Source organism: Canis aureus, chromosome 20 (genome assembly GCF_053574225.1).
Source record: "Canis aureus isolate CA01 chromosome 20, VMU_Caureus_v.1.0, whole genome shotgun sequence".
NCBI lineage: Eukaryota > Metazoa > Chordata > Mammalia > Carnivora > Canidae > Canis > Canis aureus.
In genome coordinates, this window is record NC_135630.1 from 54,638,444 (window position 1) to 54,665,222 (window position 26,779).

Here is a 26,779-nt window from a genome sequence, read left to right on the forward strand (position 1 = left end):
CTCTCCAAATTAGTCAGTATTGGGATATCTACTTCTGTAAATGTGTTACTTAAATAGGATTCTTGAGCTAAGTGAACTTTCGACCACCTCCTGAGAGCAAGAGGTAGGACATAGTTTATGCTCTTATGGTACCTGAATTTCTTCTGTGCCATTTTCAAGGCAAATAATCTCTCAAAGAAAGCAATAGCAGTGAAAACTTGTCATACATTTGATACTGAGTGCTGTGATTGCGGGAATTCTGTTTATTGATAGCTGTGTTGAAAATATAAGCCATCTAAAAGACCCAAGATATAGTTAAGTTCTTGATTAAATTAAATGTCCTTGTTGAAATTTTGGGTATTGCAGATACTGTGAGGTTAGATCCACTGATCAGTACTTAAGATGTCAGGGAGATTTTCTTGCTTAAGATTATTTTCTTATTCTCAGTTAAGAGATTTCCTTGAAGCGTACAAATTTGAAACCCGGCTAAGGACGTGTGCGATATATGTGTGTACTGGGGGAAGAGGGGGAGGGAGGTAAAAGTTTGTGCAAGTATGTGTAAAATACATCGACCTCCTATATGGTGGTGACTGATTTTCATACAACCCGGTGCCACGTTCTCTTCTTCACAGTTGGGAAAACTAAAATCAAAGGATACAAAGCCGGTAAATGACAGAGGTGCAATTCCACACCACATTCCTCTGGTTTCAACATCTTTACACATTCAACTTATTTGAGCCTAGTTTATTTCATAGTTATTGAATATTGTAGTTTTATATATAGATATATAAACATATGTTTATAAACATATATATAAACATATAAACATGTAAATATATATGACTTATAACATATAAACACACATATATATATCACTTAACAGAATTTTCCAGTTTCAAATAACTTGTGACTAGTCCTTCCTGCGTGTTTGAATTTGTTTCAGTCACTTCTGCCTTAGGTTTCAACGTAAGCTGTCTCTAGATGGAAAATGATTTTACAGGCTTCAAATATGATACCTCAAAAACATGGCCAGAATCAGAACATTTAAGTTATGATATTGGAAACGTTTTCAATCTACGATGCCTCTGCTTCCTGTCTTTTGACAATGCAAATGTTTCAGAGGGCATTCCTACATATAACATAGTTTCTCTACAAAAACAAACCCCCCTCAAAAAAAATCCCAGTAAACCATTGGGGGGGGAGTTCTCAATTAATGTCAGTTACATTTTATAAATAACCTGACAACTATTTTGAAGTCTGTAGAGCTTCTATGTCTTTTTGGACTTCACAGAAAACTCTAATATCTGATTTTTAAAAGAAATCTTAATGATCAGAATTTCAGGGCTTAATTATATGTGTTTTCGGTGTGTGAAATTTCATTAAATTTCATTAAGTATATACTAAAGGCGGGTACTTTTCTATACTTATGTAGTTCAATTCACATGTTTAAAAGGTTCAATTCACATGTTTAAAAGGTCATTTATTTGCTATAAAGAAGAATAAATCTAAGGGCTATTCCCAGCAAAATGTTTGCTTACTCATCTTTTCCTTTTTTCTATTACATGTTTTTATAGCTTAAGAAACTAATATACATGGTGACTGATGAATTAAGATATCTGAAAAATATTTTGAAGTGCGCCAAAAAAGAGGCTATGTTCCCTGATAGTAATTATCACTCACATTCTTCTGAATATGTGTTAAAAATAAAAATGCATATATTTTAATTTATATGAACTATTTATACATATACAAATTAAATATGGAAAGAGTCCTCCATGATATACAGTCTCCTTCAGGTGGATCTCAGGTTTTGATAATCTTGTATTAAAGGACTGTTCTGTACTGCGATCTACCAGAGGCTTTATTAAATAGAAATAACAAGGAGTGCTGATTTTACCTCTCATAACAGAAAAAATATAGAAAAAGTTCTCTGCAGCGTGTTTCAATAAGAATATTTTTTTGCTTACATGCATCACTTTGAATCACAGGAAATATCTGATATAAGATGACTGCGATTCTGACCGCCGAGGGAACACTGCAGATTTAGGTGTGAAGCATAAACACCCCAGAGATTTCCAGTTTACCTTGGCTGTATCTTTTTCTTCTGTTCTTTAACTGTGTTTTCAGTCAAGTTTTGTCTTGATGAAGATTGTATTCATAAGAAAGTAAATTTTGGTAGGAAAAGAACTAGTATATTGTGATATTTTTTAAATGATATAAAGGATAGCTTGCATAATTTGGTAGTGGGTTTTCATGGTCTTCTTTCTGGAAAGAAGAAAAATTGATTTGAAACAAATGGTAAACAAAACAACACATCTCAATTCAGTCTTTGGGATTTTTATTTATCGTTACACATCCCTTGGCAATGGAAGAGAAATTGTCCAAGTCACTGAGATTTTAGTATGTCAGTATGTCATTTTGTAGGGAAAAGGCAGCAGATCCCAAATTGAAAAATTGCTATTATTTAAAACAGCTAGATGCTTGTGACCGAAATATAGAACTTTCACGTATGACTAGAAGCTCGAGAGAAGTTAGAATGTGCCAGTTACTTCCATGTGTGTGCATCAGCATCATTTCTGAGCCAGAATTAGAAAACTCGAAGCTATAGTTAAAGAAATAGCAGCAGAATTTATGGCCACTAACATCTAAATTGTGATTTTCTTTTATTAATTTAATTCATTGTTTATCTCTGATGCATATGCAAGAGTTCCTGAAATCTTTCAGACCCCTGTGGTTTAATATAAATCTCAAAATATTAAAAGCATCTTGTAGAAAATTAGAAAGCAGATGAGACACTTCAGGACTCGAGATAATTTTAGATGTGCGCATTTTAAAGCAACTTCAACACAATTACCCTCTGCTTGCTCTTAAAAAAAAAAAAAAGGAAAAAAAAAAACCTACCTCTTTAATTTGTTGTGCTCTATGACAATTGCTTTTATAACTGGTTTGTAAAATACTCATTGGCTTGAAAAAAATGGTCAGCAGAAAGGCTTGAGACCTATTGAATGCTGGAAATATCAAAGGTCACATTCATCAGGTATATTCATCACACCAAATGATAAATTTCAACAAATGTTGTTGATATAATGGATATAAGGCAGTGAGTAGAGTTATCAGGTTGTATTTCACTGCACCTTTTCTCATCCCCATGTCATGTGTTACTTTTGCATTTATAAATTCAAGTCTTTCAAGTTAATGACTGCAGGTGGCATAATTGTTCCAAAGGTATTATAAGAAACAGCTTTATTTGAATCTCTGACACATCAGATATTTTATGCAAACAGCAAAAAAGAGTATCACCTGTTTCATTTTCATTGGGCTCGTATCCCTTAAAATATACAGCAAAGGATCTTGCTGAGCTTTCCAAATTACCACCAACATCATTGAAAAGATGTTCATGTGTCGTTGAAGTGCCAGAGAATTTAGAGTCAGGGGACCCGGCCCGACATCCTGCTTCTGCCACTAACCTGCTGTATGAGTTTTGACGATCTAAAAAACCTTGACATTCTCAAAAATGAGGCTGATAACAGGTGTCTTTGGGAATTGTTACAAAGATTAGAGAAATTGCCATTTTCAGTGCCTCGCAGAAACTAGATTTGCAGAGGATGCTGTAGTTGTTATTACTCTAAACATCCTCCAAATATTCAAATAAAAAACTCAGCATTGTAAGTGCTTTAAGAAGTAGAACACAGAGATCAAATTACTGTGGTTAAATAAGGAGGAGTTTTGCGAAGAAAGTGTGAATTTTAGACATCAGAATTTATCTTAAAAGCATTTAATACAATACATGTAGTATTTTTCATTTGGATATATTTAACATATTTCTAGTTTAAAAATAACAAAATTATCTTTAACCACATGTAATATTTATTGAACTTTATTAACTAGATGTCCAATTCAGTTAATAAAAATACTTTGTTGGATGGCTTAGCCTTTAATGTTCTTTGAATTTTTCATTCTATTAAAGTTTAATTTTTATTTGGATACGTACTTTAAAATTCAGGTACATGGTAGTTTCAAGTACTTTAATATTAATAGGAATGATTCTCAATACTTACATGTTTTCTGATTTGTATTTTACAATTGATAAAGGGAAAAGTCAATATTTTTAATTCATTAAACCATCTTGTTCACGAATACAATTGTCCCTTCTTGAAAAAGCACTTAGCTCTGTTTTTAAATAACAAAATTCTGGATCTTGATTGAGTTTTAATTTAAATAAGGTATCTTATGTAAAGATATCTGGTTTAGGTGCATTTAGAAAAGAAAAATATACTTGATGATATTTGAATTATGACTATAAATTAGTCTTAACAGTTTTATGGTGTGATGCAGACTAGTCTGATTAAAACAAAGATTGAATTGCAAATAAAGTACTGCAAAAAGTTCATTTTGCAACAGCAATGTTCTAGGTCCAGTGTTAGTAAGCCTGCTATACTTCATGGTTGCATAAAATAAGGGAAAATAAAATACAGAGCAAATAATGTATATAAGTTACTATACACATTTTAAAAATGAAAATTGTCACGTGTGAAAAGGTTTGGGGACAAAACTGGGAAAGAAAGTTTATTTTTCTAAAATTTAAACAAGGCAAGTAAGTTTTTCATGATAATGGTATAAGACAGTCATACAATAGTTCATGAAATATGTTGTTGTTATTATTATTATTATTATTATTATTATTATTTCTTTTTTTGCATTGAGATGAGTACATTATCCACTATGTTTTCCCTTAGGACATTTTCCAATTCGAAGGTGGCTTGAGGCTCAGAGCATAAGGAGAAAGCAAGATATGAGGGAATCCTAAGGAATTCACAAATCTAAAGAAGAAAAACATTTCCATTAAAAGAAAAGTCAACTGGCAAATTATGTTCTAGTTTGTTTCATAATATTTTGCCTTCTTTACCAACAATATATGGGGAGTTCCAGTTGCTCCACATCCTCATCATAACTTGGTTTTATTTCTTAATTGTATTTATTTTTTATTTATTTATTTATTTATTTATTTATTTATTTATTTATTTATTTATGATAGTCACACAAAGAGAGAGAGACACAGGCAGAGGGAGAAACAGGCTCCATGCACCGGGAGCCCGATGTGGGATTCGATCCCGGGTCTCCAGGATCGTGCCCTGGGCCAAAGGCAGGTGCCAAACCGCTCGCCACCCAAGGATCCCCTATTTCTTAATTTTAGCTGTCCAAAAAGGAATATAGTAATATTTCATCATGGCTTTGATCGCATTTCCTTATTTCCTAACAATGTGGAATAGTTTTAGGTGTGTTCTTATTTGCTATCAGTATGGCTTCTTTATTAAAATGTTTATTATGCTTCTTCACAGTTTTTAAATTTGACTTGTGTTTTTTTACTATTGTGTTTTGAGAGCCATTTGCATATTCTTAATACAAGATTTTGTTGGATATTTAATTCCGTCAGTCTGTAGTTTGCTTTTCATTTTCTCAGTGTCTTTTACAGAGCATTGTTTTCAATTTTTATAAAGTCCAATGAACGTAGGATGTTCATTTAAAGAATATGCTTTTGGTGTAATGTTAGAAACTATTTACCTGGTCATGAAGATTTCCACCTATGTTTTCGTTTATAAGCTTTATAGATTTTTATTGTATTTATTTATATCTATGAATCATTATGAACTAATTTTTGAACCTTATTTCAATTGTGGTTCATAATTTTTGCTGTGGCTTTCCATTATCCCAACATTATTTGTTGAAAAGGTGATGGAGAGATATGCCAGTGGCATTAACTTAATCTTATCTATTTTAATCACATCTTCTTTTTCCAACCTTCTGGTTACTGATAATCTCTCTCTCTCTCTCTCTCTCTCTCTGTCACACACACACTATAAACACATTTATGATGTCTGAGGGAGGCTTTGGATAGACATAGATGTTGAACTTAGAATTAAGAAGAAAGACAGCGGATTGTTGAGAATTGTGCCTGGTATTTACTTATAAACTGGAAAAACTGAAGAGTCATTTCAAGGACATAAATGACCTCAGAATTCAAATTCTGTAACAGGTAAACATGAGACATTTAAACATATAAGATTTATTTATTTTTGTTCTGGTAATAACGTATACGATGTCTGTATGTTTCTACACACAAATAAATATTATTTTATTTGTACACAGCTGGTAAAATGAATATGTGTGAAACATATTTATTATACACACTATGATCTTGTTTGAGGTTTATTAGAATACACCACACACACACACATACATATCCTGGAATTTATTCTTAAGGTTTGTCTGTAAATTGAAAGAGTATACTTCCATGTCTTATATAACTGTTCCTATTAAAAAGGGATTTCTTTAAGGAGATGCATATGCAAAATCTTAAAGTTCTATGGAAGGAGCATTACTAAATAAACACAATGGTAATGTGGCATGAAAGATTCTTTAAGCTTATGATAATTCATGCTATTGAAAATCGGGAAGGTCATTATGCACGTTTGGCAGAGATATGGAAATCGCACATGAATGAACAAAGTGAAACTTTTGGTTGAAGGTTGTCCAAGGAGACCAAGAGTGTGGGTAGAGTCCATCTCTTCCCCATGATGGCAGCACAAATTTGATTTCAATTTATTATTGGCAGCCTCAACGCAAGAGAAAGTTTTGGTCTCACTGTGTCTAGCATGACTTTCAAACCTGTCCTCTTCTATTGATGCTGAGTTTGGTCTGTTATCATGAATTCAGGCTTCTGTAGATTTTATATCTGGGAAGTAAAGAGGATCAGGACATAGGTAACATTTCATATACTAATCTTAACACATCAGAGCAATCTGAGTTTTAACATGGGCCTTCTGAATAAATTCCGAGACTTTTTTGAGTGCCTCAGATCTAAGCCTGATGAGTAAAGACACAGAGATAACTTCAATTTCATCTTCACATTATTAACATTACAAGCTAAAATGCTATAGTAATAGAGAGTTCCTATTTATAACACAGCCACTTAATAATGATCTAAGCTACACATATAAATGGTTATAAGTTTAGACTCTGGAGTCAGGCTTAGCTGACATATTTCTTTTTCCAGGAAAATTGTTTCTGGAAGCCTTTGTCCCAGGAGATCCTAAATCTCCCACAATCCTTTTAACCTTGTAGTAATGAATGCATGTTTACCTGTCTGCATTTCTTCCTCAGTAGAAGGAAAGACCTGAGGACAGAGGTCTCCTCTATGACTCCTCTATGTCTTACCCATCTTTGCATACAAAGCAACTAGTATGGTATCTGACTCATAGTGGCTAGTCAACAAATGCTGTTAAATTAATGAATGGAACGGTGAGGCTGAAGAAGTACATGGTGTGACAATATATTTATAAAATTTTCAGGAATTTCATGCTATAGCAGAAAATAGAGATTTTCTTAGCAGTGTACAAAATCTCTTCTGAATCCATAAACACCTGCATTCTGAAAAATGGGTTCTTTGATTTCCCCAAATATTTTTGTGGATATCTCAGTTGTGCGCTTCTCTATAACCAATCATGCCAGAACATGGTGTTCTAAAGCAACTACCATTTCATAATCATGTGGGTCAGCACCTAGCACTGGATTCCGTTGGCCTGTAATGTGGCTGTCTTCTTATCCCCTCAAGAAGGGTTTGAATGAGGCTGTGTGTCCTAAGATGGCTTCATACATGTGTGTGGCAGTTGGGGCTGGTTATTGGTTTATAGTATGCCAACCTGGGCTTATTAACTTGACAGGAGAAGAATTTCCAGCAGCAAGTGACAACTCCCACACTGTGAGTGCTTGTCAAATTTCTACTTGTGTCTGGTTTGCTGACGTCCTATCAGCCAAAGTAAGTCATAGGGCCAAGCCAAGAGTCAGTGTTAGAAGGCTATGAACACCAGAAATTGTGATTCACTGTGGGGGCATTGCTCTATCATCTTATATATGTATGAAGCACACTGTATCTGCAAATTGATCATCATAGACACAACATAATGCACAGTCTGAACTATATCTGGCAGTGAAATCATGTCTAATTCACCATACATTCTATTCAGGAATAAAAGAACAATAACAGCAAAAAATAGACAAGGTGAAAAACCTTCCAATTATTAGCATGTATTGGACCAGGACTTTTAGCAAACCATTATGAACCATATTTTTTACTGGAAATATAATTGGATGCCTAATTGGAATACTTTTCAATTCAGCTAGATTTTTCTTAAAGTACTTATGCAACATAACCTAATTATCAGGCAATTCCTGACTTATGTATATTTCATCAATTTGTTCATTACTTATGTGTAGTCAACCCAGGATGCATAACTGCTGGAACTCCTCTAAATGTATTATCTCCCCTAAGGATTTCTATTCATGCCAGGAAATCTTTCTCCTCCCAGTCTTCCCACAGATTCATTTAGGTAAACCCCAATAATTCTTTATGTCAGCTTTCTCCTGAAAAATAAGAGCAGCCTCCCCTCTTATTAACACTTACAGCATCCAGAGCCTTCCTTATGACATCACGTTCGCAATACATAATTTAGTCAAATGGGTGAGTGTTCTCCCTCTACTTCAAAGCAAGCTCTCCGAAAGAAAACCCTTATCTTGCTTATATTATACCTCCAGCATCTAAGGTAGGTGTCCAATAAGTATATATCTATTGCAAACATATATTAATAATTCAGATAAACCATGGATATTTGAATGCAAGGCTGTGTGAATCTTTGTATCCTCAGAGCCTAACACAATCCATGCCTACCATAAGTGTTCAGTAAACATTTATTAAACTAAATTTAACTATTATGGATTTGATAGGCTTTTGGTCTTGTGTAATAACCTAACTACCACATCCAACATTGTTCCTAGAGGGAAAATATGTTCTGAGTTCTACAAATCTTCTAGCAAATGAACTTTTGGAACTCAATCTGTTTGTGAGTTAGAGGACTGCCTGGTATGCAAAAATACATATGATAATTGCTTAGCAAGTCAGTTTTTTAGATGTTCCATTTTCTGACTGAATAATCTAGATTACTGTGAATTGCTTCTTCTATTATTACTATTTGCCTGGGAGGGGCTATGAAACATATTTTAGAGCATAACCTGAGAGTTGAAGAGAGTATGAAGTATAAGCTATTTTAAGAAAAATATATTTATAATAGAATGGGGTTATTTAAGAATATCTTGATTCTATATGTAAACACATCATGATTTACAAACTGTGCACAGATGTGAAAAAAACTGTTATTTTGTAAAGTTGAGTTCATCTTTACACTTAAGGCCATAATCTGTCTAGAGAAGACTGTTGGTTTTATCCTATGCGTCACTCTCAGTGTAATACGTGACTCTTCACCCAAATTCACTTCTTAGTCTTAGTTATCATGATGCACAGTTTTGTTTCTTTTGGAGTACATAGATAGTCTTTCTGAAATTCTTCACCTTCTTTCTTCTCTTCTTTCTTCTCAGTAGGAGTTAAACTTCTGAGATTCAAGAGAGGGATAATATATTGTAGTGTCAGAAAAGCAACATTGTTGAAGAAGACCATTGACTCCCAGACCATGTCTTTGCCGAGTGTAGTTTGGCTGTCACCATCGCTGGCTCTCCTACAGCATGTGACAGGCCTCTTCCAGCTTCAATGACTGATGATCTTGAATCTTGCCTTTATTTACTGAAAAAAGGTTATTGTATTCCATAGCTCTCTCAAACCTAGTTTTTACCCTGTCCACTTGTCTTCTCAGGATTTCCGCTCTATGTTATGTGGAACCACCAAACTTGTGATAGATTTTTATTTATTATGCCAAAGTATGCAAAATCTGTATGTAAAATACCAATTATTGCTCTCCTGCAGATAGACCTTGGGTGGAGAGTAGGACACCCAATTTCACAGTCTCTTGCAGCTCAGAATGGGAAGCGAGACTAGAGCTTCACTGCTAATTTTTTACTGATGCTCATTCTTTTTTTTTTTTTTTTTTTTAAGATCAACTGATTTATGCAGGTGAGGGGCCGAGGGAGAAGGTGAGAGAAACTCTAAGCATACTCTGTGCTCAGTACGGAGACCCATAGGAGGCTCAATCTCAACCCCAAGATCCCAACACAGAGTTCAAGACCTGAGTGGAAACAAAAGTTGGACTCCTAACAGACTTGGCCACTGAGACACCCCATGTAATGCTCACTCTACTTGAGTTTTATACTATCTTGCCTAGATCTACTCATATATGCAAATATTAGGGCTGTAGTGACATAAAATGTGAGTTTCTAAGACTATACTCACCCTATTCCTGACATAAATAAAGATGGAAAATGGTCAAAATTTCAGTTTGCTAAAATTCGCCAAATATGCTAGTGAAATCCATTTACATGTGATTTCAGCTATACAGGAAACAACATGCTATGAATAAGAAAGATTTATGCAAGAAATGCAAGGATATCATAATGTTTGAAGATTAATCAGTATAACTCACCAAATGAACAGAATAAGAGAGAAAATAATACAATCATCTCAATGATGCAGAAAAAAACATTTGAACTATTGCACATCCATTCATGATAGAGACTTCCAGCAAGCTAGATATGCTAGAAAGCCCCTCAATCTAATAAAGGCTATCTATGAAAAAACAAAAAGTAAAAACAAAAACTTGAGCTAATATTGTTGAATACATTCTTCTTAAAATCTGGAACAAGGGAAGGATCCCTGGGTGGCAGCGGTTTGGCGCCTGCCTTTGGCCCAGGGCGCGATCCTGGAGACCCGGGATTGAATCCCACGTCTGGCTCCCGGTGCATGGAGCCTGCTTCTCCCTCTGCCTATGTCTTTGCGCCTCTCTCTCTCTCTCTGTGTGACTATCATAAATAAAAAAAATTAAAAAAAATATGGAACAAAAGAAAGATACCAACTCTCCTCACTTCTATTGTATAATGTAGTAGGTGTCCTGCTGATTTCAAGTTGTCCTGAAAACCTATAAATAGCATGCAGTTTGGAAAATAAGAAATCAAACATTTTTTATGTGCAGGCTACATGAGCAACGACACATAAAGCCCCAAGAAACCTATAAAACCCTCCTAAAGAATGTACATAATAGCTACTGGAACAAAAAACAAATTTTGTAAAATAACTGAATAAAAAGTAAAAAAATAATACTAATAATCAATTGCATATCTCTATACTATCAAATAACAATTAGAATAACTGTATTTTTTGGAAATTACATTATTAAAACTATATCAAAATAACACTAAAATTTAAACATTTAATAATAAATTTAATCTTTGCAGTTGACCTATGTGATTGGTAGTAATTTGATCATTGGATAAAGTAAAGAAAACTGAGGCATAAGATGGAAATCCTCCTATAATGTCTTACCATGTAGGAGTCTTATTCACCTAATTTCCCACAGATAGTACATGAAGCAACCAGAAGTGAAATCAAATTAAAGAATTATCAGCTAAATATAATGTTTAAAATAAGCTTACTTTTAAAATTCTAGACTCTAGAATTATACCAATAAAAAATGAAATAAGCCTTGAACAACCTATGGTATATTTCACAGTGAGTTTTTGCTCAGTGTAGGATTTCCTTTGACTAAATAAATCAGTACCCACCAAAGAAGGCTAATTTTAAATTTCTGAGGATTGTCCTTGATTTAGTTCTTCTTGTTAGTATTTCTGGCAATAATGTGTTGGTGTGTTTGTGTAAATGCTTGAAATATACATATATTCAGTTCTATTATATATACTCACAGTAAGTTCACTGCTTTATTTTTTAAATGTCATAAATTCATTTTAACTCAATATTTTAAATTAGATTTATTGATATTTTATTTTATATTTTGTCTTACAAAAGGAAGATTTTAAATTATTATGTTCTAAATGTGATTGTTTATTAAATTTTAGTCCCAAAATGATATCTCAAGAGATTAGCAATATATTTTGCAGACGCTTTACATATTAAACTGCACAGACTTCATATAAGATTGCCAATAATGTAAAAACACATCTAAGTAATAAAATTAAGTCATTATTAGTAGGTACACTTGACTTGAGATGGAAGATGTGTTAATGGTTGTTAAATGAGCTACAGTGTATAAAGATTTATATTATGAAAGGTGTTTAAATGATTTCAGGGATAAATATTACAACTAACATAATCATGGGGCTCTGATTTGTAATGCTGTTATTCTTCAATATGACTTTATACAGCAGGAGAACTAATTCTTAAAAGAATTTGCCTTTGTGAGTGGAAAAAAAATGACTTGTTAGTAAACAAATAAAAGAGGATACTCAACAACAGATCAGAGCTGTCATCTCCCAAATAAAAGTCTGCTTTATATTTCAAAATAATACATCACTATATACTGAAAACTATAGGAATTAGTCCCACTTGGAGTTCATTACACTTTGGATATTTTAGAAGATTCAGTTAAAAACTACTTTCCAATTTGGATAAGTTCTAGTAATGATAGAGATTTTACTAGATTTATAATTGTACTAAAACTGTACATTTGTATTTCTAAAATTATTTTAACGCTGGAATTTAAAATCACAGCATACTATTACTTACCATGAATTGAGCCCAAACAACTTGCAACTATCTACCAACATCTCCAGCTAGGCATCTCCTACATGACTCCCTTCTTGCACTCTTTGCCCTTTGCATTGTCCTGTTATTCAATATCGGAGACATTTCACCTGGTTGTACCCTCTTACAGCTGTATGTTGTGTAGCAGAAAACAATGTGGCAACCAAACCCCAATTTTGCTTCTTACTACGCTTTCTTTCAGAGCAATTTAATTTTCTAATCAAGAAATGTGTGTTTGAGCAGTTTGGCGCCTGCCTTTGGCCCAGGGCACGATCCTGGAGACCCGGGATCGAATCCCACGTCGGGCTCCCGGTGCATGGAGCCTGCTTCTCCCTCTGCCTATGTCTCTGCCTCTCTCTCCCTCTCTGTGACTATCATAAAAAAAAAAAAAAAAAATTAAAAAATAAATGTGTGTTTGAATACCTATGGGAGGACAACTTCACCCACATTTCTTCTACCAAAATCTCTAGCGGTCGGGATCCTTGGGTGGCGCAGCGGTTTGGCGCCTGCCTTTGGCCCAGGGCGCGATCCTGGAGACCCGGGATCGAATCCCACATTGGGCTCCCGGTGCATGGAGCCTGCTTCTCCCTCTGCCTGTGTCTCTGCGCCTCTCTCTCTCTCTGTGACTATCATAAATAAATAAAAATTTAAAAAAAATTAAAAAAAAAAAACAAACAAAATCTCTAGGGGTCTTGTCAAGCTTTGTGTCCTTTTTCTTTGAGTGGGCACCACAGTACCTTATGGCCTTTGGGATTTATCCTGAGTACAGACCAAATGTGGATGCAATGTTTCCAGTTCCTAGCTTCCTTACTTTTCTGAACATAAGGATTTTACTAAAAAGTAAGCAAATAAATAAATAAACATAACATTTTTTTTTTTTTAGAAAAAGGGGTGAGAAAGGTTAGATTCTATTGCAGATAAAGTAGATTATAATTGATGACATACATATTGGAAAAAGTACACATATACATAATGTTACATATGAGGTCACAGACCTGGTGTGGATGGCTCAGTCAGTTAAGTGTGGACTCTTGATTTCAGCTCAGGTCATGAACTCAGTGTGAGGAGATCCAGCCCCATGAAGGCCTCATACTCAGTGGGGAGTCTGCCTGAGACTCTCCCTCTGTCCTTCCTACCACTCATGCACTCTCTCTCAAATAATAAAATAATAAAATAAAATAAACAAAATAACATAAATAATAAAATAAAATAAAATAAATAAAATAAAATAAAACAAAATAAATAAAATAATGAAGATCACAGACCTCACAAAGTCCTTATCATAAATATTGTTGCAGAACTTAATATTGGCTGGTAAGCACACTCCATAACGTAGTTCACTTTCATTCTAAAGGAGCAACTGAAGCCCCGTTGGTCCTCCGCTCTTCTCTTTTAGTACTAAATTTACCAAACTTCATAAGTCTTTCTGACTCCTTCTCATTCTCTGTGACAAATGTAGGAACCTAGTCACGTAGATAATTTACCTTTCTAAACTAGGCATGGTATATCTAGGGAATTTGTTCACATTTCATAGATTTTTTTTAGAATACTTTAATAAAATTATGGAGAAATTGTCTTTTCTATTGCCTGCCAAATAATAGGTCTTAAATCAGCATTAGTCACTACAGCCCTCGTTGTGCTGTTTCTTCCTTTATCATTGTGATTATTATTTTTATGTTCAGCCAAGACTTTTTCTCGTTTTATTGCTTAAATCTTTACTTGGTAAGTTTACTATTATCCTTTAGTGTGACAGTTAAAATATCCTGTGGTGATATGTATTCTCACTTAAATATTTACATTTCTAAAGATCCTAGAACATGAACTTATGGAGCTGTGGAAAGAAAAGACAGCTTTTTCAGCTCATCATCTGTACCATTTCTTTAGAAACAAAATTCTTTAATTTAACAACGCCCTTTAAATTAATGAGAAAAGATTTTGTGTTTTTTCTAAACAAAATAAGCCACACTCCATTTCTTTACTGTTTATGTTCCCTTCAGAGTTAATCACACAGGCATTTATATTTCCCAGAAAATATATATTAAAACTTCATGTGTATTGAGGCTATTCTGAAAGCAAGTAAGATCATTTCAATGAGCAAAGTTGATAAGAGAATGTATCATTTCGTCCAAATCATGCTGAATTTAAGATGCTACTTTTCTTAACATTTTATTCTAGAGAAATCAATGCTAAAGTTTTACATAGAAAATAATTCACAGGCAGCTCGGGTGGCTCAGCAGTTTACTGCCGCCTTCAGCCCAGGGTGTGATACTGGAGACCCGGGATCGAGTCCCACGTGGGGCTCCCTGCATGGAGCCTGCTTCTCCCTCTGCCTGTGTCTCTGCCTCTCTCTCTTTCTGTGTGTGTCTCTCATGAATAAATAAATAAAATCTTAAAAAAATAATTCACAGTATATATGTGTATTTGGATGGAATGATACAAACTTTTAAAGATGGAAATTATAAAACTAGGGTAAATGCACTGAAGCAAGTGAAAAATTTCAAACTTGGGGTGTTAAAAACTAAATCTTCATACATAGAAAGTCAGGAAGACATTTTATGCCATGCTCAGAGAAAATGATAGATCCACTTTTCTGTGTAAAAGTACAAGTGTAATTGAGGGCAACTACTTAATGTAAAAGCGAAATGTGCTAGGGAAGTTGTTCTCCCAGCATAGATACTGCTAACCGAGCTTATTTTTTTTCAGCTTGGTAGACAATAGCTCTGATCACAATTTTCTCTAAACAACAACCTATCATTCTAATGTGTCTAGATAACTTTCTTGGTATATTACAAAATCATTTGAAAATATATGTTGGGCCTTATGGTTTTTACAGTAGTAAAATGCCAAGTACATCCAAACGAGGAAGAGAAAAACAGTTATTTATTTCTAACTTATTGTTTTAACCATCAGTAACTGCGGCATCAGGGTTCATTAAACAATAGCTGGTTTTCTACAAATTCAGTGAAAATAATTTGAAATTTCTGTAATACTTTGTTTTGTTATATTGCATATTGGTTTCTACGAATAACTAAAAGAGACAAGCTAAAACAAAATCTAGGATAATGGTAAATAAAGCAATTTGTTTCACAGTTCACTTAGATGGTGGAAATTCATACCAGAATGCATTTTAGAAACTCATCAAAAATAAGCATATCTAAGCTTGGTAATTTCAATGTGGCATATTTTCATTTTAATAGATTTTTATTAAATTCATAAAAGTTAATGGACTAGGGATTAAGTCATTATGAACTCTGTCCCAATTGTCTATTATTAATAGCATCACAATAGTGGTGCCATTGTTAAATACTTCCATTCTAAATGCCTCCTTTTAGTCAATCATGATTTTTCATCTCAGAGTTGCTACTCCAACATTTCTTTCAGATGACTCTGTTTCTTGTTTTGAGTCTCTAAGTTTTCAGAAGTCAAAGCTTTGATGTTCATGTTATATATTACAACCATAAGTATATGATGTAAATTATGCAAAAAAATAAACATGTGAAGCTTAATTTTTGTCTTTATAGGTTAGAAAAACATTACTGGCTACCCTAGTAATACCATTACACAGAATTAGGGGATGATCTCTTTAAAATTAGAATCTAAATTAATCTTCTTCACAAACATGCCTTGTCTAGGCTCTCTTCTTTACAAATGAATAAAATAAAAATGTAATTTTAGTTTAAGATAAAATTAAGAATTAAGTTTGTATCCAAGGTGTTCTCTAGTTTTGAGAACCACACTTTTTACTTATTAGCCACACATGGCCACCATTATCCCATCTATATCATGTGCTGGGATATACATGAAGGACTGATGGAATTTTTCTTCCAGTGAAGCACATCTATTAGGTAGCTCATCTGTTCAAGTACAACTTGTCAATGATATAATCCAATCAATTAATTTATTTTATGGCTCCCAGATTTTTTTTATTTTGAACCATACCCTTTTGGAGATAACGCTTTTATTAGAAAGCTATAATGGATTTGAGATGGGTCAAGGAGGAAGTTCATTATTTGGAAGTAATTTGTGGTTGGGTTGAGTACACATCATTGCTGCTTAAATCTATACTATACTTATTTGTTCATAAATAGTATCTTTTGCTGAGTTTGATAGGAATAGCTGCTTTAATGGTTTAAAGACATTTAACGGTATATGTATTTTAAAGTAATATTTGACATAAGTGATGTAACATCTCGAGAGCATGCTTTTGGGAGCCTAATACAGTTGGGAGACCTGATTTGGATGTCCACATAGATTTTCTTCCACTCTGAGAGCTCAAAAGGACGAGCCCTAAGGCAACTTACTTAGCTCTAGAATTTGAGAGTTCAAGTCCTCTCGGCAAGATTAACTTTGTCCTTCTGGGCAGAGGCATTATAATAGCATCTTTTATTATGGAATCACATAACACTTTGTGACATACCATTCATCAAATAATAAAATAGGAACCACATTTGTAGTATAATCTTAACTGTGCATATAGAGCTTTTGTATTAGTCTACAGTATGTCCTGAAGCTAAATTTGATTACAGTTCCTCTAGCAAGATGTTTAAACTAAGTTGAATTATGTAGAGTTGTACTTATGGCTTAAATGGCACTCTCCTGTGTAATGTAAATAAAGTAGCCACTGTAGTGTACAACTATATGCATGTAAGAAAGAATAACATCAGATTATTTGGTACCCAGAGGTAATGTATCTTTTTTCTGGGAAATCCTTGATGCATTTAAAAATGTTCCATTGTCATATCAATAATAAGTATTATCTAAACCAAGCTTGCAGATTTTAAACTGAAAATAAGGCCGTGCATTTTTCGTCCATATACAGTTGTAATTTCTGCATCCCTTGACCCTTAAAGAAAGCACTGTAGACGGGAGAACAAATTAAAAGTAGTACAAATGTATGCTGTGAGTAAAATGCATAACGGGCTCATTATGCTGAAAAGGTAGTGGATTAAAATATAAATAGGTCTTAAAAGAATGTATACAAATTTATGACTAATAGATACATGATGGGTTCTTAATGGAAAGATAGGGGTGGTGAGGGTGATCAGATAAAATGTAGAGACTGTCTTTCTATGATTTACTCCTACATTCCTATTCTGGAACAGTTATAGCATTTCAGACAACTTTTTTTTTCCCCCATAAGAAGAGTTATTCAAAAATAATTGATCACTGCTTATGAACTTATAAAAGTTAAACTGAAGGGATGGAAATCAGAAAGAAAATTCTTTGACTTTCTGCCCTCTATTACCTCGATTAGGACATCAGAAAGCTTCTCTAAATAATTCAGGTTAAAAACAAACAGATTATGCAGTAACTTTGGAAAACATCCACGATCATAGTAAGAGATTTTAATATATGTGCATCGGTAGCTTTAGATGCAACAATTTAAGGAAATTCATTTTTATATATAGAATATATATTGTAAAACGCAGAAATTTAACTAACAGTTAATCTATAACAAATATGAGTCTGCAGCAAAAATTCTAAACATTCAATATAAACCTTCCCCAATGTCAATAGCATTAAAGGTAATAAACCAAAACCCAAAATGTTAAATTTATTTAGAAACTTTAAATAACTGTTAATATAGTTCACAGGTTAAAGAGACAAGCATGGTGGCAATATAAGAGAGAGATTTTTTATCTTAATTAAATTTATTTATAAAACAAATTTTGCATATACATAGTTCCTCAAAAGTTCAAGAAAAAATTAGCAAACCAAGCCAAACTAGTAAAGTAAAAAATATATATTTTTAATATTAATATTAAACATAAATATACCTTTTTTGGAAAAGAGAAAACAGAATTGAAAGTATCAGGCAAGGTATTTCTATATTTATATTGGTACGTATAAATATATGTACAATTTTTCCATTTAAAGCAAAATACACTTGAAATTAATAATACAAAGACTAGTTTTGAAATAAATTTAATTAGAGATAGAACATATATATATATATGGACATATATATATATATATATAGAAAGAGAAAGAGACAGAATTCTGGGGACATCCAGTAGCCACCTTCCATTTTGTATTCTCTCTCTACATTTTAGTCCAAGTTGGCATTGTTTCTGTTAAAATAATTTTACCAGGAATTTTTTATGTCTCCCATTTATTTCATTCAAGTCCACTCCATTAAAGCAAAGCCACACTCACATATCTTTTCCAGAGACACTTCGATCTTTGGTCCTGCTGAAATGCCTGAAAGACCATGACCTTAAACTTTGCAGCGGTCCTATGTCTCCATTTCCATTTACTTAACATTTCTTCAGTTGGTCTCTCTCCTCTTACGTTTCCATAAGCAGCAAGAAGAAAGAGTGACCATCTTCAATACCTTTCTAAGAAATCTCAGGTTTCTAACCAAGTTTACCACTTACAAGCTCTGCTGTCTATGTAACTGCAGTAGTCAACTGCACTAAGCATTCTGCTACTTCATTACCAGGGCCACTCCAGTTTTCAATAACATGGTCCCCATTTCCTTCTGAGCCCTCACCTACTGCATCTTGTTAAAACAAATATTTTATTTGTGTATTTATTTGAGAGAGAGCAAGCACGAGGGAGGGTAGCAAAGGGAAGGGGACAAATAGACTCTGCTCTGGGGGCAGAGCTTGACCCTAGGAGTATCTCATGACCCTGAGATCATGACTTGAGCTGAAATCGAGAGCTGGCTGCTTAACCCCCGAGCCACTGAGGTGCCCCAACTGCATCTTTAATCTGCAGATCTCCCCTAACAATCTGCTCATGTCAATTTAGGCTTTCTCCATCATGCTCCTCAAAATGCTTCCAGTCTTCAGCCACTCATAATTCCAGCACCACCTCCACCTTTGTAGCTGTTTTGTAGAGAAGCATTCTTCCTTCAGGTACCGATACCTGCATTAGTCTTCCGTTGCTGTGTAACGAGGTGCCACACAGTTACAGCTGAAAGCAATACACATTTATTTTCCCACAGTTTCTGTGGGTCAGGAGTGGAGGCATGGATTAATCAGGTTATTGGCTTCAGGGTTTCACCAGGCTGCAATAAAGATGTCAGCTGGGATGTGTTTTTAGCTGGAGGGTCAACTGAAAAGGAGTCAATTTTGAAGCTCACTTAAGCTGTTGGCCGAATTCATTTTCAGGTTACAGGACTGAGAGCTTCAGTTTTGGGCTGCCTGTCAACCAGGCGCCACCTAAGCTCTCAGAGGTCATCACAGCATTGTGCTTATGTGGCCCTTTCTTAGTTCAAATTTGGCAGCTTGCTTCTTCAAGGACGGTGAAAGAGTGACAGTCTTCTAGAAGAGAAAACCTTATACGACCGTAACACAATCATGGGAATGACATCCTATCAGCTTTGCCACATTCTGTTGGTTAGAAACAAGGTACAGTTCCTACCTGCACTCAAGGGGAGGGTATTGCACCAATGCATGGACACGGAGAGGGTTTTGGGCTACCTTAGAGTTTGTCATCCACGTAGATCTAATATACAAACGTATTTATCAACAGAATAGACAGTATCATTCATATACAAATCCATATACAGGCTCATATATATATTACATATATTTATATTTATATATATATTTAAAGATTTTATTTATTTATTTATGAGAGACACAGACTGAGAGAAAGAGAGGTAGAGACACAGGCAGAGGGAGAAGCAGGCTCCATGCAGGGAGCCCGATGTGGGACTCCATCCCAGGACCCCAGGATCACGCCCTGGGCTGAAGGTGGTGCTAAACCGCTGAGCCACCCGGGATGTCCAGGCTCATATATTTTAACCAAGTAGACTTTCAAGGATTTGGAGTAATATGCTAAAGTTTTCTAATATATTGAATTGTGTCATACTTTCACTATATTTTCTCAGGTTCTACTTTACATTTTAATGGCATTCTATTAGATGCATGCACATGGATTCAAGAGAGCTATAACAAAAATATGTCTATATCCCTTTATATCATTTAATGCTTTTGTTGCTGAATTCAAACTTGTCTAATATTAGTGACAGAAATCCATTTTTTCTCTTTTTATTTCTCCTCCCTTTCTAGACATCAGTCTGAGATACTCAAATTCATAATATCTTGTATTAGACATGAGAATATGAAATTTAAAAAATCTTTGTTAGGTATTTATGAAGTGCATGTCTGTCTCAGACCTGTTATGATAAAGCATCAACAATGAAAGGCACAAACTAACATGACCAAAGCAGGAACTATTATTTAACCTTTCAGTGTCATCTATTACATAAATATATTTTCTCAATATAAAACATCTTTTCATTCCTGTATTAGATATTTATAGTTACAGTAAAGTGATCTTTAGTCTTAAATTACTTGGGACTGTTTTGTTGCAAGAAACAAAAGGCTTTTTCTTTTATTTTAGGCAAATAAAATGGGACTATAATAATGATACTATCTATCTCCTGAAGGTCAAGAACGTAATGCAGCTGGATCATGAAGAGAAATGGAAATGGAAACTAGAAAGACATCAGGGAGTCAATCAAGGATATTACTTCTCGTTTTTCTTCCGAATACATGTTTATTTTTGTCATTAGATATTAGTTCAACCTATACCCCAATTCACAAGGCAAAATATGAACATTAAAAATACTCTAACTTTTTTTAGATCAAAGTACGTCACAGGACTAAAAATGTTAGATAAACTCCAAATTTCCAAAGAAAAGAATCTGATCAGTCTAGTCCACTTGTAATGAAATCAATTCAGGCTAAGACTTTAGTCAATTTTGCTAATTCATTTCTATTAAAATTATACATTTCATCAAAATCTGAAAATGTGTATATTATTACACAATTAGTCATAAGATTATTTAATACCTATATATTTTTTTGTTGTCTCAAATGTCACGGAAAATGATAAGGGGACTTCTCCCCTTCCTTGGTGAGGACATTTTTCCAAAGTTTTTTTGTTTGGTTTGGTTTGGTTTTGAGCTGAGGAAGAGAAAAGCAGCCCTCAACATCCGCGAGCTAGCCAAGTAGTATCAGTAAGGCTTTGGTATTGACATGAGCTAACATTACACTCACTGCTAGGTCTAGGTGCTCTCCTATTAAGCATAAACAATTTCATAAAACACAAACATAAAAAAGGCCACTCCATGACCATGATGGATCAAGATAAAACAACTCGATACTTGTGTCTGAACGTAAAGAAACAAGAGCAGTGTCCAAGACACAAAATGATTAAATGTATATTTATCCCGATGAATATGAGTGACTGGTGGCTCTTTACTAATTACAGTTTTAACCTTATGCTTTAAGAGATAAAATTTGCTAAAATAAGTAAGTACAGAATTACAGGTGTGCCTTGGAGATATTGTAGACGCAGTTCCAGGGCACTGCAGTAAAGCTGAGTATCACGATAAAGTGAGCCAAATGAATTTTCAGGTGCATGCAAAAGCGAACACTAAACAGTTGACTATTAGGTGTGCACTAGCATTATGTCTAAAACATGTACAGACCTTAAATTTAAAAATACTTCATTGTTAAAAAATTGCTAACCATCATCTGAGTTCTCAGCAAGTCATAATCATCTTGCTAATGGAAGTTCTTGCCTCAGCGTTGATGGCTGTTGACCGATTAGGGTGAAGGATGCTGAGGATGGGGTGGCTGTGGCAATTTCTTAATATGAGACAATAGTGAAGTTGGCTGCATTGATTGGCTCTTCCTTTCACATACAATTAATTTATAGTATGTGATGCCATTTGAGCCTTTTACCCACATTTTTTTTCTTTCAATATTGGAGTCAATCCTCTTGAACCCTGCCACTGCTTTAAGTTCATGTAATATTCTGTCCTTTGTTGTCATTTCAACAGTCTTCACAGTATTTTTCCCATGAGAATTTTCCATCTCAAGAAACCACGATCTTTGCTCATCCATAAGAACAACCGTCATCCATTAAAATTTTATCATGAGATTGCAACAGGTCAGACCCATCAGAGAAATCACTATCTACAGCAACTATAGCCTTATGAGGCGTATTTCTTAAATAATAAGGCTTGAAAGTCAAAATTACTCTTTGATCCATAGGCTGCGGAATGGATGCTGTGTTAGCAGGCATAGGAACAACCTTAATCTTACTGTATATCTCCATTAGAGCTCTTGAGTGACCAGATGCACTGCCAGTGAACAGTAGTATTTTGAAAGGAATCCTTTTTCTTTTTTTTTTTTTTTTTTCGACCCGTAGGTCTCAACCATGGGTTTAAACTATTTAATAAACCATGTTGTAAACAGGTGTGGTGTCATCTAGGTTTGTTGTTCCACTTATAGAACACAGGCAGCGTAGACTCAGCACATTTCTTAAGGGCCCTAGGATTTTCAGAATGATAAATGAGCAGTGTCTTCAACTTAAAGTCCGCAACTGCATTCACCCCTAGCAAGAGAGTCAGCCTGTCCTTTGAAGCTTTGAGGCCAGGCACTGACTTCTCCTCCTTAGCTATGAAAGTCCTAGATGGCTGCTTCTTCCAATATAAGACTGTTTTGTCTGCATTGAAAAATGTGTTGTTTACTGTGGCCACCTTTATTAACGATCTCAGGTAGAACTTTTGGGGTAACTCGCTGAAGGTTCTGTATCAGCTTCCACATCAGAAAAAGTTGAAACGGGGTGAGAATTACCAAAATGTGACACAGAGACACCAAGTGAATAAATGGTATTGGAGAGACTTGCTCAATGCAAGGTCCTGTAAACCCTCAACCTATAAAAATGCAGGATCTGCAGAGCAAAATGCAATAAAGTGAAACACAGAAGGACCGGGTATGTCTGTACTCCAACTTTCTGACAGTATCTAAAGTCCCACTGCCTCAAATCTCTTCCCCCCCACAAAAATCACTGAAAATAATTCTAAACCCTTTTATAACTGTTTTTTTTTTTAACCCTCTTATAGAGATGTCCTGGGGTGATCATTTTCCCTTAATACAACAATTAACAAACACAATAATTACAGATGTGTTTCTGGCAACATTTGGCTGGAAGGTAATTATAGAACCAGCTCTTCAGTTCAGTATTTTCAATAAAAATTCTGTGAGGTGTCAGAGAGACAGACCATTAGGTTACATTAGAATCAAACTGGCCTGTTTCCCTTTCTGGGTTTCCTGTTTCCTTTTTCATTTATTTTTCCTTTCCTTCCTTCTTTCTCTTTCTTTTTCCCTTCCTTCCTTCTTGTTTTTTCCTTGATTACTCAAGGAGCCTCATCGGGGCATCTCCCACCAGACAGAGGCATATCTATATCTATATCTATATCTATCTATATCTATATCTATAATATAGATATTTTTAATCAGTTTTCGAAAGTGAAAGTATATATCAAATAAACTGCATCCATTTAAATTGTACAATTTGATGAGTTTTGATGGATATATAAATACATAAACCACCACCACGATAAGGACACAGAACGCTTCCACAACCTCCAAAAGATTCCCTGTGACACTTTACAGTTTGTCATTTACCCATATCTGGTCCCAGGTACAACCGATCTGCTTTTTGTCACATATATTAGTGGGCATTTTCTAGCATTTAATATATCTTAAATCTTTTTGTGCCTTGCTCCCTGCATTAGGATAACAATTTTGGGATTCATTCATGCTGACGTGCTTTCTAAGGAGACCATATACTTTTAGTTCTCTTAAGTACTATACTGGAGTATTGTTTCCTCTACACCGCCACCAATACTTGGGTTAAAAGATAAAGAGGGGCATATTAAAATTTATAAGACTTTATTTGAGCAAAAATCTATTGCAAGTGGTCAGTGCCAAACTGGAAGTGACTAGGAGGGCTCCACTGGCAGGAGCTACAGAAAAACTTACATAGAAATAGTACAGAAGCAAATAAAGGAAATGATGGGATTGGCTGTGGCTTAAAGCCTGGTCGCCTCTTTGTAATCGACTGTCCTAAGTGCTTTGATTTTGTAACTTTGAGGCGTTTACAGGACTAGGTTTTGGTTTCCCAGATTAGCTGCCACAACATTAGAAATGCCTCAGTCTAATGGCCTCCCCGTGTAACTAATTTAACACTTACTATTGTCTACTTTTCTATTTTTAGCTATCCTGATAAGAGTGTAGCTCATTGTGTTCTTTTTAGATTATTTATTTATTTATTTATTTATTTATTTATTTATTTATTTATGAGAGACACAGGCAGAGGGAGAAGCAGGCTCCCCGGAGGGAGCCCGATGGGGAACTCCATCCTAGGACCCCGGGGTCACGCCCTGAGCCAAAGGCTCAACTGCTGAGCCACCCAGGCATCTCCTCACAGTGGTTTTAAATTACATTTCCCTAACAATCAAATGACTGAGCATTTTTTCATGTGCTAATAGCATCATTCTATCATTGTTTTTAAGATGCTTGTTCAAATTTTTTTGAGTTTTTGAGTTTTTGTCTTCTTACTGATGTATAAGAAGTGGTTATATATTCTGGTTACAAGTCCTCTGTCAGATATATGTATTGTGAATAATTTCCCCCATTCTGTTGCTTGCCTTTTCCTTTATTAAATTTGTATTTCAAATAGCAAATGGTTTTAACTTGGTAGAACTAAATCTATCATTTTTTGTGGGGTTTTTTTGTAATATCTAAAAAATCTTTGCTTAATTCACAATTGCAGAGATCTTTTCGTTTCTAAGTAGCCAAATTTGCTTATTTCTTTTCATTTTCTTAATGTCTTTATTAACTCCTCTTCCATTTTTGACAATGTCAATTTGTGTTCTTCCTCTTACTCTTACAATTAGTCCTGTTAAGTATTTGTTAATTTGTTGATATTTTCAAAGAACCAAATTTTGGCTTTATTAGAAGTAAAAAAAGTAGAAATAACCCCAAATTAGCAATAACCACTTCCAGCAAAAGAATAGGATAGACAAGGTATTGTATTATCTTAATTCAATGGAATACTGCTCAGCAAGGAGAATAAAGAAACTACTGGTACATAAAACATGCATAAATCTTATAAATGTGTCTCTAACAATTCAGTCTGTCTTCCAGGTTTAAAGAACACTCAAGAGGTTTGTGTTATAGTATGATTAAATAAAAATAAACAATAAACACAATAAATGAGTGATATAAACTAGAAGGTAGGTAGTGCTGAGGAATAAAAAAAGATGATTTGTAGTTCTGTGGTGCAATAATTGGTGGCAATTTACAATAAGGTGATTAGAAAAGGATTCATTGAGGTGATATTAAAACAAGGAATTGAGAGAGGTGAAGGACAAGTCTGGGAGGGATATACTCCAAACAGAGAAAAACTGCCAGTGAAGAGACCAGAAATAGGAGAATTTTAGCAGACACGTAGGAACAAATCTGTAGAAAGAAAATGGGCAAGAGAAGAATGATAGAACGCAGTTAGAGCTGATATGGACCAATGGGTGCTTGATGGAGACAAAAAGAGAGAGAGAGAGAGAGATGAATAATCAAACTCAGCTACATTATTATGGTCTGATTTTTGCTTTCTACTTCTATGTTTACTTGTATAAGAATTCCAAAGTACACACTCAAAATTTCATATAATCTCAGGGAAAATATGAAATTTGTAAAAAGAAGCGACATTATTGCATAGAGAGCCATTTTATTTCAACATTAGGCTGGCAATCAATTGGGATTTCATAAATAAGGATCTCCAAGCATCACCTTAACAAGTAGGCTGTTTTTTTTAAACAGGTGGAAACTAGAAAAAGGCAAGTGTCCATGTTGGTGGATGACCCAGCAAGGGTGGGTAAGTGGAGGACCTGATTAGCCAAAGAGCTTATAGTACACCATGCCTAGACCAGAGAGTAAGGGTGAGTTGGAAGGGCTTGTAGGAAGAAAAGAAAAAAGTTTAGAAGTTACTGAGTGCTTGGAAAATGATCCATATTATTTTATATGATCATCTGAGCAACCCTAAGATACATGTAGGGTTGCGATCTCCTGCTACATGAAAAGACACCTGTCCAGCCTACACAAGATGTGACAATGTTAAAATTTAGCCCCATCTGTTTCTAACTACTGAGATTGCTATCTTAGCAACAGAAGATATACCTTCAGAAAGAACGGAACTCTAAACTTTAAGTTCTCAGTTATGAACAATATCAATGTCATTTATCATCCATTATTAGGAAAACAGATATACCCAGCATTAATTTTAAGGCAATTTGAATGCCCATCCCAAAGTGAAAAACTAATTTCATATATCCCTTATGTTTACACCTTTTTACTTGTACAAATCAGCTACATGGGAAGGAAGGTGTTGTAAAATTGGACTATATCATCTGCTAGCAAAAGATGGGTTTCCGTGTCTCTATTGTCTCCAGGAGTC

The 26,779-nt window shown here is 34.6% G+C and overlaps 1 long non-coding RNA gene across 7 annotated transcripts in view; it reads right to left on the reverse strand.

Annotated features, from left to right (window-relative positions):
• The window catches only part of LOC144291824 (uncharacterized), a 323,842-nt gene that overhangs the window by 54,734 nt on the left and 242,329 nt on the right, over window positions 1-26,779 (reverse strand). For 4 of the 7 annotated variants that reach the window (XR_013359381.1, XR_013359389.1, XR_013359388.1 and 1 more), the window contains 2 exons: window positions 2,881-2,987; window positions 2,064-2,244 (listed from right to left, as the gene is read on the reverse strand). This is a non-coding gene — a long non-coding RNA (uncharacterized LOC144291824). The remainder of the gene's footprint in view (window positions 1-2,063; window positions 2,245-2,880; window positions 2,988-26,779) is intronic. The other 3 variants (XR_013359390.1, XR_013359383.1, XR_013359382.1) reach the window with 1 other exon arrangement.